We start from the raw sequence: 12,806 nt of genomic DNA, 5'->3' as shown, positions 1-12,806 counted from the left end.
CCCTGGGAGGAGTAAAGAATATGATCTAGATACTTTGTAGGAAATTCTCAAACAATAAAGAAAAACATTAATACAAATCCTCCTAGAAGAGAACAGGGAGAAGCTTTGTGACACTGCACTTGTGTGGGTTTCTTGTGTAAGACCCCAAAAGCCAGTCAGGCAGAGAGACTTGGCAAATGGGACTCCATCAAACTTAAAGACTCTGCCCAGATGCTGGGGCTGCAGCTCGGCTGGTAGGGTGTTGGGCCAGCATCCCCAAAGCCCTGGGTTTGATCTGTGACATCCCATTTTCCAGTTGTGGTTACACCCCTGTAACAGCAGCACACAGATGACGGAAGAAATGGGATCGGAAGTTCGAAGTCATCCTCAGCCAAACAGTAAGAAAAAAAGAGAGAAAGTTTGGAAAGATAATTTCTCTCCAACCAATAATACAAAAACCATTACACTGGAAGCACAACTCCCAGAGCTAAAGGAAATATTGAGACCCATATCTCTGACTAAGGGTGAGCATCCACAGTGCATAAAGATACACAAAAATAAAAGCTCATCTGCTTGAATGAGTGAAGAGCATGAGGTGGGATTTCTCCAACACAATGACTAATAATCATGTGGAAATATGTCTGATGTTACTAAGATCAGGGCAACCTAAACCAGATCCATAATGCACTATCACGCCCATCACAGTGGCTGCTACCAAAACACAGAGGCAGGGCAGACAAAGACGCACAGGGGCCATGGCTCCTGGACACTATAAGCAGGGGTGAGAAATGGGGCAGATAATAAGGAAAACAACATGGAGGGTCCTCAAAGATTAAAAACAGAATGGCCATATGATCCAGCAATCTATGCACAGGAATACAGATACAAAAATCTAAAGCAAAGCGAGATTTTGGATAGCCGTGGCCACTGCAGCCTTATTCATAATATCTGAATGATTTTAATAGACAGATGAGTAAGAAAATGTGGTTTTCCATGCAGTGGAACACTATTGGGCCTTAAAGATTACAACGGTCATATGCTACAATGTAATGAACCTTGAGGACATTATACTAAGAGCAGTAACATACAAAAAAAAATGGTAACAATAACAAGAAGAAAGAATGCATGAATCCCTCACATGAGGTATCTAATTAGCCGGGCTCTTAGTAACAGTGAGGACCACCTGTGACTCAAAACCTGCCTTTGACTCAGACTGGGAGACCTTCAGGAACATAGCTCAGCTGCCACAAAACCACCTGTCATTCAACTTCCCCTTGCCAACATGTCAGCTCTGTAGAGGCATCCGGGAAACTGCACACAGTTCTTTCTGCAGTGAAGCCAGATTGTGGCAACACTACAATATCCGGCCTCGCTTTCTCGACTTGTCCTGGACATTGCCCATTCGACACAGAAACACACGACTCTGAAAAGCAGCCTGCAGGGCTCAGTGTTGTGGCTCCACAATGCACCTGTGTCTTGAGGAAGCCTGGGTGCCGGTGGTGAGGCCCAGAGAACAACCCACAGCCAGTGGAGAACCCACTGCTCACTCCCACCGCTGGTGGCTGGTCTCGCTCCCACCGGGTCTCTGGTCTAGCTCCACCCCTTCACCGTATAGAACACTATCAATCTTAAGTTCCACCCTAAGAACCTTTGGGCCATTTTTACTCTTTTGGGCCATGCTAGGGTTTTCTTCATTAAAAAGGCTAAAGCAAGTGCAATCTCTCTCTCTCTCTCTCTCTCTCTCTCTCTCTCTCTCTCTCTCTGTATGTGTGTGTGTGTGTGTGTGTGCATGCTAAATTAACTAAACTGAGGGTTTGCACTCGAGGACACACGAAGAACACTGTACACACGCTACTCCTCATTCTGCTGAAGTTGGTAATCGCACATTTGATGGAGAATCTGCTTCCTTCACGCAGTCTGTGCTTCCGGAGTCACTAGTGGTCTTGTAACTAGTCTAGAGTAGTATTTGAACACTAGATTAACATATCTGAAGACCCACAACTCTCTCCCAACTGTGCACAGACCTGCATCTCTGAAAGCGCCATGCCCCAGGAACTGGGCCCATCCCTTTGTGACTCAGACTGGGAGACCACTACTTGCCACCACCTTCCATGCAAGTTTCACGCTTCACAACTTCAACCAAAAAATGTGCATGCACATTCCAGCAATCTGGTTCAATTATTTTAAATATTTAATCAAGACAGGAAATGTTGACTTTAAGTAGCATTGTGCGGGTGTGCATATGTGTTTGTGGGGGCGGGGTGCATGTACATATACGGGATAAGGAGATCAAACATCAATGTTATGTTTTTCTCAACTGTTTTCTGCCTCATGATTTGAAACAAGGTCTCTCAATGACTTTGGAGTTTACCAGTTGGGCTAGACTTACTGGTTAGCAAGTCACCAGGAATCCAGCCTCTGCCTCCCAGAGCCAAAACGGCAGGTGTGCACAGGCCTTTTATGGGAGTCTTGGCTGAAACTCCATCCTCAGGCTTCCACAGGCAGACTTGACTAGCCGAGCCATTACCCCATCCTTCGAGTAGCAATGCTGCGGGAGAATTCGGATACAAGAATATCCTAGCGCCTTGCTATGAGGCAGTAGGCTCTGGGATCCCTGTGGGGAAAGGTGGGGCCTGAGGTGAGGGCTAACTTAGACACTGTTGAGTCTAAGTTAAGCACAGGAAGTGCTGGGATGTCTCTGCAAACCTCATGGACAGGGAGCTCAGTGTGGGTGAGTCATGTGGAGTAGTTTTGCTAATGGTTTCTTAACGGTCCCTGCCCCTCACACAGGGGAATCCTTTGAATATACTAATTCTACCGTGTGTTAGTCACTGGCTGAGTCACCCCAGAGCAACCCCTAAGCGAGTTCCTCGCCTTCGGAGCTCCCTAAGATCTGAGCGCTGATGCTACGATTCTGTAAAGACTTCTGAAGCCATCCGCTAATTGAATTTCTCTAAGGAAATGGCACACACGTTATGTGAAAGACCTGAGCCAAGATGCTCATTTTCCCAGTGTTCAACTTGGAAGAACAGCTTCCTAAGGACCAATGGCTCACGGGTGACAAAATAAATGTGACACAAACAGGAGTTTTGGGGTTTTGTTTTTTATTTTTCTCAGAATCCATCCAGGTATTGAGGGAGAGGTAAGGATAGGGGACTCCTTCACCTCTGAGAAGCGGAGCTGGAGGTGATGTATCACTGACATTCTATTGGTGACCAGCTAAGTTGCTGGATCCCCAGGTGTGAAACTGAAAAGAAATTGTCTCTATGGTTTGCTCCCAGGAAAGCCAGACTCTAGGGTGTAATCAACCACACAGTAGAGTTAACCGTAAAAATTAATAAACACTCAACAGTGGGGTCGGAACCCCTACATCATGTGACTGCTTCCTCAGGACAATGGCAAAGGAGGGCTTGTGGGGAGAGCAGCTTCCATCTCAATTTCACTAAAGAGGTCAAACATCATCTCCCCAGATCATGACCTGGATTGCCCGCCTTGATGAAGGGGAGCAGAGGTAGCCACGCCCCCTTTTCCCTTAATGAAGGGGAACAGAGATAGCCATACCCGCTTCTCCTCATCACTCTCTGGAAGGAAAGTGAAGTGGGCTGAAGAGATAGCCACTGGCTTCTATCTCAGGGGCAGGACGTCCCCCATCCTTCCAACCATCTGGTGGCTGCTTGCCACCCCTACCATGAGAAAGTAACACCAGTGAGGAAGCATGATTTGCAAAAGCCACATAGATAAAACAAGACAGTGCCAGCATCTGGACTGAAGTCCACGGCTCCGAGGAAGAGGCAAAGCTCAGGAAATGGTACAGGCTAGGCAGGCAGCCTTTGGCAGAGACCTCCAGGAAACTCCCCGAGTCTTGGGGGAGGGGGGTAAGAACAGACATCCTCGGTGTTGGTGAATGTCCAGCTCTATTATTCCCAATATGAAAACATCAAAGTCAGATTTGGCTGCCTGGGACCCTCTAGCTGGGTGGGGTCCCTTTGTCCAGGACTCCGTGCCCTTGGGGCAACTGACTCAAAAACCCAAGTGCCTTACTAACTGTGTCCTCGGCTTTAGGGTTAGCAGGTCTAAGTCCTGTATCTCACTGCCTCTTTTTCACAGAGCTGAGGTGTCTTTTTCCCACGTGGCTGCTGCCCACTTGGGGTTTCTGGAAACTCCTTTTATTGTTGAGGTTGCCCTCCCCAGGCTTCAAGTTGCAGTCATGATGGTGCTGCAGTCTTTCCCAGGCCATTCTGCAATTCTGCCAAATTAGTTTTCATTAAGCCTCCTCAAAAGCATTTTCATTGTCCATGTCTGGAAATCTTTTTTAAGAAGGACACACACACACATACACACACAAGGAAATAATTTCGAAACAAAGACATAAATGCTTTCAGAGCTCCCATTTTGAAGCCTTGCGTTTGATATGTCTCCGGGCACCGCTTTATAAAACCAACCTGCTCTCCTATAGAGTTCACATTCTGAGGCTTTCCATTAACGCCTCACTGTCCTGCTCAAGCTGGGGCCACAGCAATCACCAAAAGTCACAACAAGAGCCCAGCTTTGTAGCCCCCACCACTGTGGAATGAGTTCTCAAATTTCATTACAGTTGGGAGGTTTGCTTACACTTGCCTTTCCTGCCCTCTTGTCTTGACTAAGGATCAAAGTAGGGGCTAGAGAGATGGTTCAGCAGTTAAGAGAACATACTGTTCTTGCAGAGGACCCAAGTTCTGTTCCCAGTACCCACATCAGACAGCTCACAGCAGCCTGAAGCTCCAGCTTCAAGAGATGAAACATCCTCTTCAGGATTCTGTGGGCCACTGCACTTAGAAACCTTTAAGAATCAAAGTGCCCGCTCCTGTTGTTTCCCCTCACCCTTCCCTACCCCCTTGTGGCAGAGGCTCCATAGTGAGACCTAGCAGAAGAGAGTAGGGTTTACTATGTGACTGTTTGACCCAGCCTTGCAGAACTCTTCAGAAGCAAGTGATTTGGAACACACACACACACACACACACCAAAGGAGTGCATCAGAAGTTGAGTATTTTCATTGGTTTGACAACTATGGCCTTGTATTTCTATCTCAACAATAACAATTAGAGTCTGCATCTTTCCTGTGACTGCAAATTCTTTCAACATTTCTGATCGTGCATGAGCAAACACCCTCCTTGTCACATGCCAGCACCAGAGAGCACCAGCTCCTCCTGCTGGGACCTAACAGGGCAATGCCCGGATGTTCTGTAGCCACCATAGGGGGCTATAGAGAGGTGACAGAGAAAGAGAGGGTATGGCCACCTCTAATAACGAGAGCCCCTGTGGAAGACATGGACACACACACACACACACACACACACACACATTAGCTCTTTTCCTTGTCTGGAAGCAGTTCTTAGGAGGCAGAGGCAGGAATTTCAGGAGTTCAAGGCCAGCTAGCTGCATAGTGAGTTGGGACCATCCTGGTCTACATGAGTCCCTGACTCCAAAAGAAGGGACAGAAGCAAATTCTGGATGAGTTGTCTAGCTATTTAGGAATGGAATTTAAAGTCTATTTCTAGAATCCAAGAAAACAATCAGAAGGCAGAAAGTTCTGGATCCGCCATGCTAAAGGCCACCATGAAACATAAAGGCTTTCTGAGATCTGAATTGTGTGCTAACCAGATGGGACGCTGGGCCCATTTCTGCAGATAATTATAACCATTAGGCGGAGACAGCATGGGCTTTGACAATCATGGAGAGCGCCTGCTAGAAAATGCTCCACAAGCAGTTCTGCCAGTGGCACTTTTTTCCAACCCACGATCTCACTCCCAGCCCGCCTCCCATTTGTCCCATTTCTTCCTTTGCTGGCGAGAGACTTGGGTTCCACCAGCCTCACTCAAAACCATGTGTCCCATTGAGGATCTGTGAGTGAGAGTGGCCACAGCATTCTCACGACCCTAAGGAAGAAGTAGGCCTTGGCTTGCTTTCGAGTGTGAGAGGAAAAACTCACCTTTAAGTAGACAGAGGTCTTGTGACAGCTTATCTGCCTCCTTAATGCCTCTACCAGCAACCTGCCCCAGGGTTACTTTTTAGGAGTAAAACGGGCCAACTGGTGTGAGCTGGCAGGGATCCCTGGACCACTGGGTTACAGCTGCATCCACTGAGTCTAACCTAGCAGGTCTCTGACCTCCCCTACAGCGCCACAGATGGGTTTAAGCTGAGCAGATTTTAGATGCCATTGCTGGCTGCTGACTCAACCAGAGACCATTCCAGAAGTGAAAACGCTAGTTTTCTGGAATAGTTTCCCCTGAGACCTGAGTCATCTCCAGCTGCTGGTCACTTCTGAAATTAATCTGACCTGTGTGCTCTTTCTTCCAGCGGCTGGTTCCCAAAGTGCTGGGGCTGTGGAAGTCAAGAGAACAGTGCACCGTGGGGGATTCAACAGAGATGGCTCCCAGTGAGGCCTTCCCTGGCCACGCCCACCTCACAAACACCTCTGGATGTTTAAGGAGAAGAGAGGATGGTGACGGGTTATGCACAGCCAGACCCTGCCTCTAAACGGTGGCGTAGCAAGCCACCCTGTATCTGTCTCATTCTCTCCCTTTTCAAATGTCCAGATTTCTTTTGTTGAGATAGTCTCACGTATATAGCCCAGCCCGGTCTAGTCCTCACTTTATAGCCAAGGCTAGCCTTGAGCTTCTGATCCTCCCGCCTTCATCTTCCTGATGCTGGGACTATAGGCATGCATCACCGTTTTGAGATTGTGTGGTGTTGAGAACTGAGCACTCCCCCACCGAGCCACACCCCAGGCCCCCCAGAATATTTTCAAGCAATGGTGACAGTGACCCCTCTGCTGCATCAACTCCAAAGAAAACCCAGAAAATACAAAAATCCCTTTCTTCCCTTGGTACTTCTTTTTTATTTTCATTTTAAATAATTTTGTTTTTTAATTTTTTATTGTATCCTCCTCATTTTAGCTGTTTGGATAGGAGTGTACTACACACTTTCCCCACTCGCCTTTCACCCTACCCCGCCCTCCACGCTCCTAATTTACTCAGGAGATCTTGTCTTTTCTTCCCCTTCCTAGGTGGAACCATGTATGTCTCTCATAGGGTCCTATTTGTTACCTAGGTTCTCTGGGGTTGTGGCCTATGGCTTAGTTGTCCTTTGATTTATATCTATTATCTACTTATGAGTGAGTACATATTCACTCAGGATGGCTTTTTCTAGTCCTGTCCATTTGCCTGCAAATTTCAAGTTGTCATTGTTTTGTTGTTGGGTTTTTTTAACCGCTGAGTAGTACTCCATTGTGTAAATGTACCACATTTTCCCTACCCATTCTTTAGTTGAGGGGCATCTAGGTTGTTTCCAGGTTCTGGCTATTATGAATAATGCTGCTATGAACACAGTTGAGCACATGTCCTTGTGGTATGATTGAGCATCCTTTGGGTATATACCCAAGAGTGGTATTGCTGGGTCTTGAGGTAGGTTGATTCCCAATTTTCTGAGAAACCGCCACACTGATTTCCAAAGGGGCTGTGTAAGTTTGCACTCCCACCAGCAATGGAAAAGCATTCCCTTGTTCTGCATCCTCTCCAGCATAAGCTGCCATCAGAGTTTTTTTTATCCTGGCCATTCTGACCGGCATTAAGATGGTATCTCAGAATTGTTTTGATTTGTATTTCTCTGATGACTAAGGTTGTTGAACATTTCTTTAAGTGTCTTTTGGCCATCTGAGATTCTTCTGTTGAGAATTCTCTGTTTAGATCTGTACGCCATTTTTTATTGGGTTATTTGGTCTTTTGATGTCTGGTTTCTTTAGTTCTTTGTGTAATTTGGAGGTCAGTCCTCTGTCTGACCCATGATAAAACCCATGGTACTTCTTAAGGCTTATCCACCCCCACCCATGCCTGGGTCCTGGGTGCATGCTTGGTGAAATCCAGCAGGCAGGTACAGAGCATTGGGTGGGGCTGGCATTATTACCACTCCTAACAGTGTGGCCACACACCAGCAGTCAGCCTCTCTGACAGCATGTCCCATGTCCCCAAAGAGTATGGAGAAAGCATTCACCAAGACAATGCTCTCTGTAAGACCTCAACAGCCAAACACAAGCCATGGATTTACCAACCCGAAGAGCAGAGCCTAGGCCTTCTTCATGTTTGTACCCTGATCTTGAAGCTGAGCACCCTGGAGTGCAGCAAAAATGGCAGATCTGCCAGCATGTTGTGCTGGGTAAACTAACAGAAGGGAGCGGTGCTCTGAGGTCGAATCTAGTGCCCCTGCTCCTCGTGAATGGTAAGTCAGAGAGTCACCAATATATTTTAATCAAAAAGTATTTCAAATGAGGTGTGTGTGTGTGTGTGTGTGTGTGTGTGTGTGTGTGTGTGTGTGTGTGAATTTCTTTCAAAGATGTTTGGGAAGAACAGCAAAGGGCAGGTTATGCACACTTTAAGGGCGTGCATAAAATCAGCAGATTTTAATACCCCTTCCAGTATTAAAATAAGAGCTCCCACAGTGTGTGTACAAGCAGGCTTTAGTCCCCATGCTCCCATGGAGGCTCTGGTAATTTAGGTTCAGCAAGTGTGTTTCCTTTAAAACTTTACCAATTTCCCAGTACTTTTGAGACGGAATTGCTTAAGAGTGGCGAATGTGTTGTTTGGAAGCATGAATTTCACTTCGGAACGCTCACACATAATCAAGGAAGAAAAGTGGAATTTTAAATGTGAGCCATCACAGAGACTGTGCTGAAGCAGCTGTAGGCCAATCCTAACTGCCACCCACAGCTGGGGTGTGAGTTGGTTGACTCCCCCACAAGCCCTGAAACCCCACCTTGGAAGCGCTGGCAACGTTCATTTTCCTGACACTCTGGGATACACCGCCCTCTAGTGAAAAGAAACTAGAATGCACCCCAGAAGCAGTTTTGGGTCCACTTGGCCTTTCCATTCCTAAACAGATCTGTGGTGCTGGGATTGCAATTTTAAAAGCTAACATAATTAATTCCTAAAGAGTGTCTCTCTAAAAATCAGGACCTGGCGGGTGCTTCCTGAGAACAAGACATTCAGCTCTACGATCTAGATGGCAATGGTTTTTACCGAGAGTTATTTCTTGGGGTTTTAAAACTCCACTGAGCACAAAGATTTACCTAGAAGTGGAAGGGCAAAGAGGAACGTCCTCATCTACCTTAACATCATGTTTTAGAACCCAAAGCAGGCATTGAGCGATGGCTCAGCAGCTAAGAACACTCGCTGGTCTTGCAGAGGACCTGGGTTCAGTTCCCAGCATCCATATTAGGTTGCTCACAACTGCCAGAAGCCCCAGCTCCAGAGGGACCCAACACCTCTGGCTACCGCGGGCACCTGCACTGAGTCCATGCCCACACACTGGCACACATGCGCACGTGATTAGAAATAATAAAAAAATAAATAAATCTTAAAATATGAAGCATTTTGTGCTTTTATTTTTCTATGTTAAGCTAATAGGACTTTTAAATGTCAGGTCACACCTCAAGTCACCAACTATTCATGTAGCAGTTGTGTGTTTGTACTGCCTGCCTGCCTGCCACCGCCGCCAGGACACCATGTGCAGTTCCTGCCTGTAGGCCAACTTTAGAAAAGTCTCGTTGGTCCATGGGGTCTCATTTCGCCCTGGGTATCACCTGTCACCCTTCCCCAAAAGACACCCAATTCGCAGCTTCTTCTGCAAAGAAGTGATAGTAACTTCACTTTTTTTTTTCTAACATAGTTAGCATGCTTTCAAGAACATCTCATGCAGCAGAACTGGCAACCCGCTAATGAACTTTAACTCCTAAATGTGGAATTTCACATAAGAAGCAGGTGGTGACAGAGACGGCTGCTCTGCTTTAGCCGCACTTTCTCCAAGTCACCAAATGTTTGGAGAAGGCAAGGAAGCCAGGGAGCCTCGGATGGTAAACACTTCTACCCAGTTCCAGGGAGGGGGGTGGTCTCAGGAGGAGATGGAGTCCTTCAGCATTGGGGTCTGTATGTTCCACTCCGAAACTAAGGTCAGAGTTCACGGCCCCAGCAGATAATTGAATAAAGGAATTTCTCCCACTTTGTGGGCGGTGCTAGATTTGTTTGTGCTGTATGAACTCATAAAATACACTTACAGTGTTACCAACCTATAAAGCTGAGCACAGGGACACAGACAATGCTCGCTCAGAACCATGCTGATTTTGTCTCGGATACATCATTAAGGTCCTAGGCTTGAGGGTCTCCCCCAGAATGGGGTGTGGTACACACCTCCAATGTAGGATACACTTTTAGGCCAAGGACACCTCAGCCACCCCCTGGGAAGGTACTGTGGCCACACCCTCTAATTCCCAGACTGGAAAAATCCAGGAGAGCCACTCTGTGCCACCCATCCTGTCCATCTTCCCCACCCAGTGTCTGCCGAATGGCTTCTCACTGCTGTGAGAAAGGAAAAGGAAGAATTCCCTTTGTAGGAATATGAAGCTTTTGTCTCATCAAAGACACCCAGACATGGGATCGCTATTCCCAATCTTAAGTTTCTTTAAAAGACATTCTACACCCCTCCTTTCCTCACCCTCAGTAGAAGCCCACACCAGAATGGAGCAAAATTCAGGCTATCACTGCGAGTCCTCCATGCCCTCAAGGTGGCCTGGATGTTAGCCTGTCCCACACTAAAATCCCAATCACAGCGCCATGCCCTCCTCCCTGAGGTGAACCTCTCCTCTTTTCCCTTGAGTGGTGTATCCTGATGAAGACGAAGCCAACTGTCCTGCTCCTTTGAACAGAATGTGACAGGGGACAGGGGACAGTCTCCTCTGAGGGTATAAATCTGTTGGCCTATCCCACATGTAGGTACAAATTCATCAGGGTCCCCTACTGCTGGAACCCTTAGCCCCATGGCTCCAGCCATGCCTTGGAAAGGAAGCTTCTGGAAGCCCAGCCTCTCAGGTGGGCCCTGGTAAGTTGTTTGGCACCTGAGAGCCTCTTCCTCCTTCCTCACCTATAAAGCCGAAGGATGGTTGCACTGGAAGCTTCCGGCTTGAAATCACCCAGGAAAGAAGTCAAGAATCTCTGTGCTGGCAGCTACAGCAACCAGCTGGCTCTACACTGCTTAGCTAAGAGCCTTTTATTTTAAATGCTTTTCCTCAGCTTCCTGATGGATTCAGAATTGTGTGCCCCTGAGATGTTGGGAACTATCTTCAGGTGCCATGAGCACCCTTGATGTGCTCAGATCCTGGGGCTTTCGTCTGGGATCAACTATGGGAAGGAAGACAAATGGCCCCCTGTAGGATATATGGTACCCCCTCATTCTCATAACAGCTTTTTCTGGGGGTCCAGACCAGTCGCACGTTTGCCTGACTTTTATGAAATTCCTTTTTCTTTAGCTACTGCCCAGTACTCCAATGAACTCTTCCCCATGGCCCCACCCTTGCATTGATCCTATAGTAGCTTGAAATAGGTCCCCAAACAGGCTGGCAACTGTCCATGAAGACTTTCTATCCTCAGTGACAGAGGACCAGAACCCCACCCAGTATCCTCATGGCCAGGGAATAGCCCTTGGGCCTCCCAACTTGGCACAGGCCTCCCATCTGGAGAACCCAGGCCAAGGCAGCCCTGAGCCTTGCCTTATCCACTGGGAAAGGTGCCCCTAGCAGCACGTTCCTCCTCCTTTAGGCCTGAAGTTCCCTTACTCACCCCTAAAGGACAGCTCCTGCAACAGTGACTTCAGGTTCCTGAAAAGAAAGCCCTGATGGTCATGGCTGAGTAGCCCTGGCCCAGCCCTAAGCCTGGGCACAAGTATCTCTCCAAACTCAGAAGACATCAGTTTGCCTGACCAGCCTCCCCACAGCAGAACCACTTAGGAGTAAACTCCCACCCGTGACCCTTGGAGAACACAGAGGGGTCTACAGGTTGCCCCACGCTCCCATCGGATGCCTCTGCAAACAAAGCAGATTCCAGCTGGCCTGGGGAAGGAGGGATGATTTTCCACAAACCAGCAGGCAGACAGCAGCCCAGCCGGGGGTGCACAGGGCACAAGCAGGAACACACAGAACACTCCCAGCAGCAGCAAACCTAGACACAGCTGGGAAACCCACAACCTCCAGCAGGTTAAAGAAGCCTAGTGACCACAACGGAAAGAAACAGAGGTGGTCTCTTCTAGAAACCTAAAATCTGGACAAAAAAAAAAAAAAAAAAACCCTGACTGACAGGGTGCCCATAGGAGCCACTAACTTTCGTGTCTGGTTGAAGTGTTTCTTTCATGCCGCAGGGAAAAAATAAAATCACACTTACCCTGAGAAAACCTGAAGATGCGTGTCCCTGGGCTTCTAGATTCAGTCACGCTTCACCAGGACACATATTTCCCTCACTAAATCTCTTTTTCTTGCCGCAACCCTTCCCACCAAGAGAAGGGGGCTCCAAGATCGGAGGACGCGGTCCCTTCTTGCAATCCTTGCTGGAGGCTGGAGGCTGGAGAACTGAGCAGCCTTTGGTGAAAGACTGAATTCCAAACTGGACAGGGTCCAGGGGTACAGTCAGGGCTTCCTCCTGCTCCTCCTCTCCCTCCCACCTCCCTCTCCCTCCTCCCCTGCCTTCTTCTCCTCCTCCTCCTTCTCCTTCCTTCCTCCAGACCCCCTCTTCTCCCCTCCCTGCTGTAGGACGGACCCAAACTGTAAATGAAAACCAGACCCTGGGCTCTGTTGCTTCTGGCCTGCTCTGCAAGTTGATGTCACCTCTGAGGGCCGTCTTTGCCCTGCAAGCCATTAGCTGGACTCCTGAAAACTCCAACTCAAAAAGAAAGAAAGGAAGGAAGGAAGGGATCATGAGCTAGGAGTTATAATTTTCAGTCAAATAAATGTTGCTGATGCAGAAATCAAGTGT

The 12,806-nt window shown here is 47.8% G+C and overlaps 1 protein-coding gene across 1 annotated transcript in view; it reads right to left on the bottom strand.

Annotated features, from left to right (window-relative positions):
* The window catches only part of Col6a3 (collagen type VI alpha 3 chain), a 78,405-nt gene extending 65,963 nt beyond the window's left edge, over positions 1-12,442 (bottom strand). The window contains exon 1 of the mRNA XM_050163028.1: positions 12,219-12,442. The gene's annotated coding sequence lies outside the window, so the exon portion shown is untranslated. The remainder of the gene's footprint in view (positions 1-12,218) is intronic.
* Positions 12,443-12,806: the final 364 nt, after the last annotated feature.

Source organism: Alexandromys fortis, unplaced genomic scaffold (genome assembly GCF_014885135.2).
Source record: "Alexandromys fortis isolate MF-2015 unplaced genomic scaffold, M_Fortis_MF-2015_v1.1 scaffold_139, whole genome shotgun sequence".
NCBI lineage: Eukaryota > Metazoa > Chordata > Mammalia > Rodentia > Cricetidae > Alexandromys > Alexandromys fortis.
Note: the sequence above shows the minus strand (reverse complement) of the source record. Positions and strands in the feature narration are given on the sequence as shown.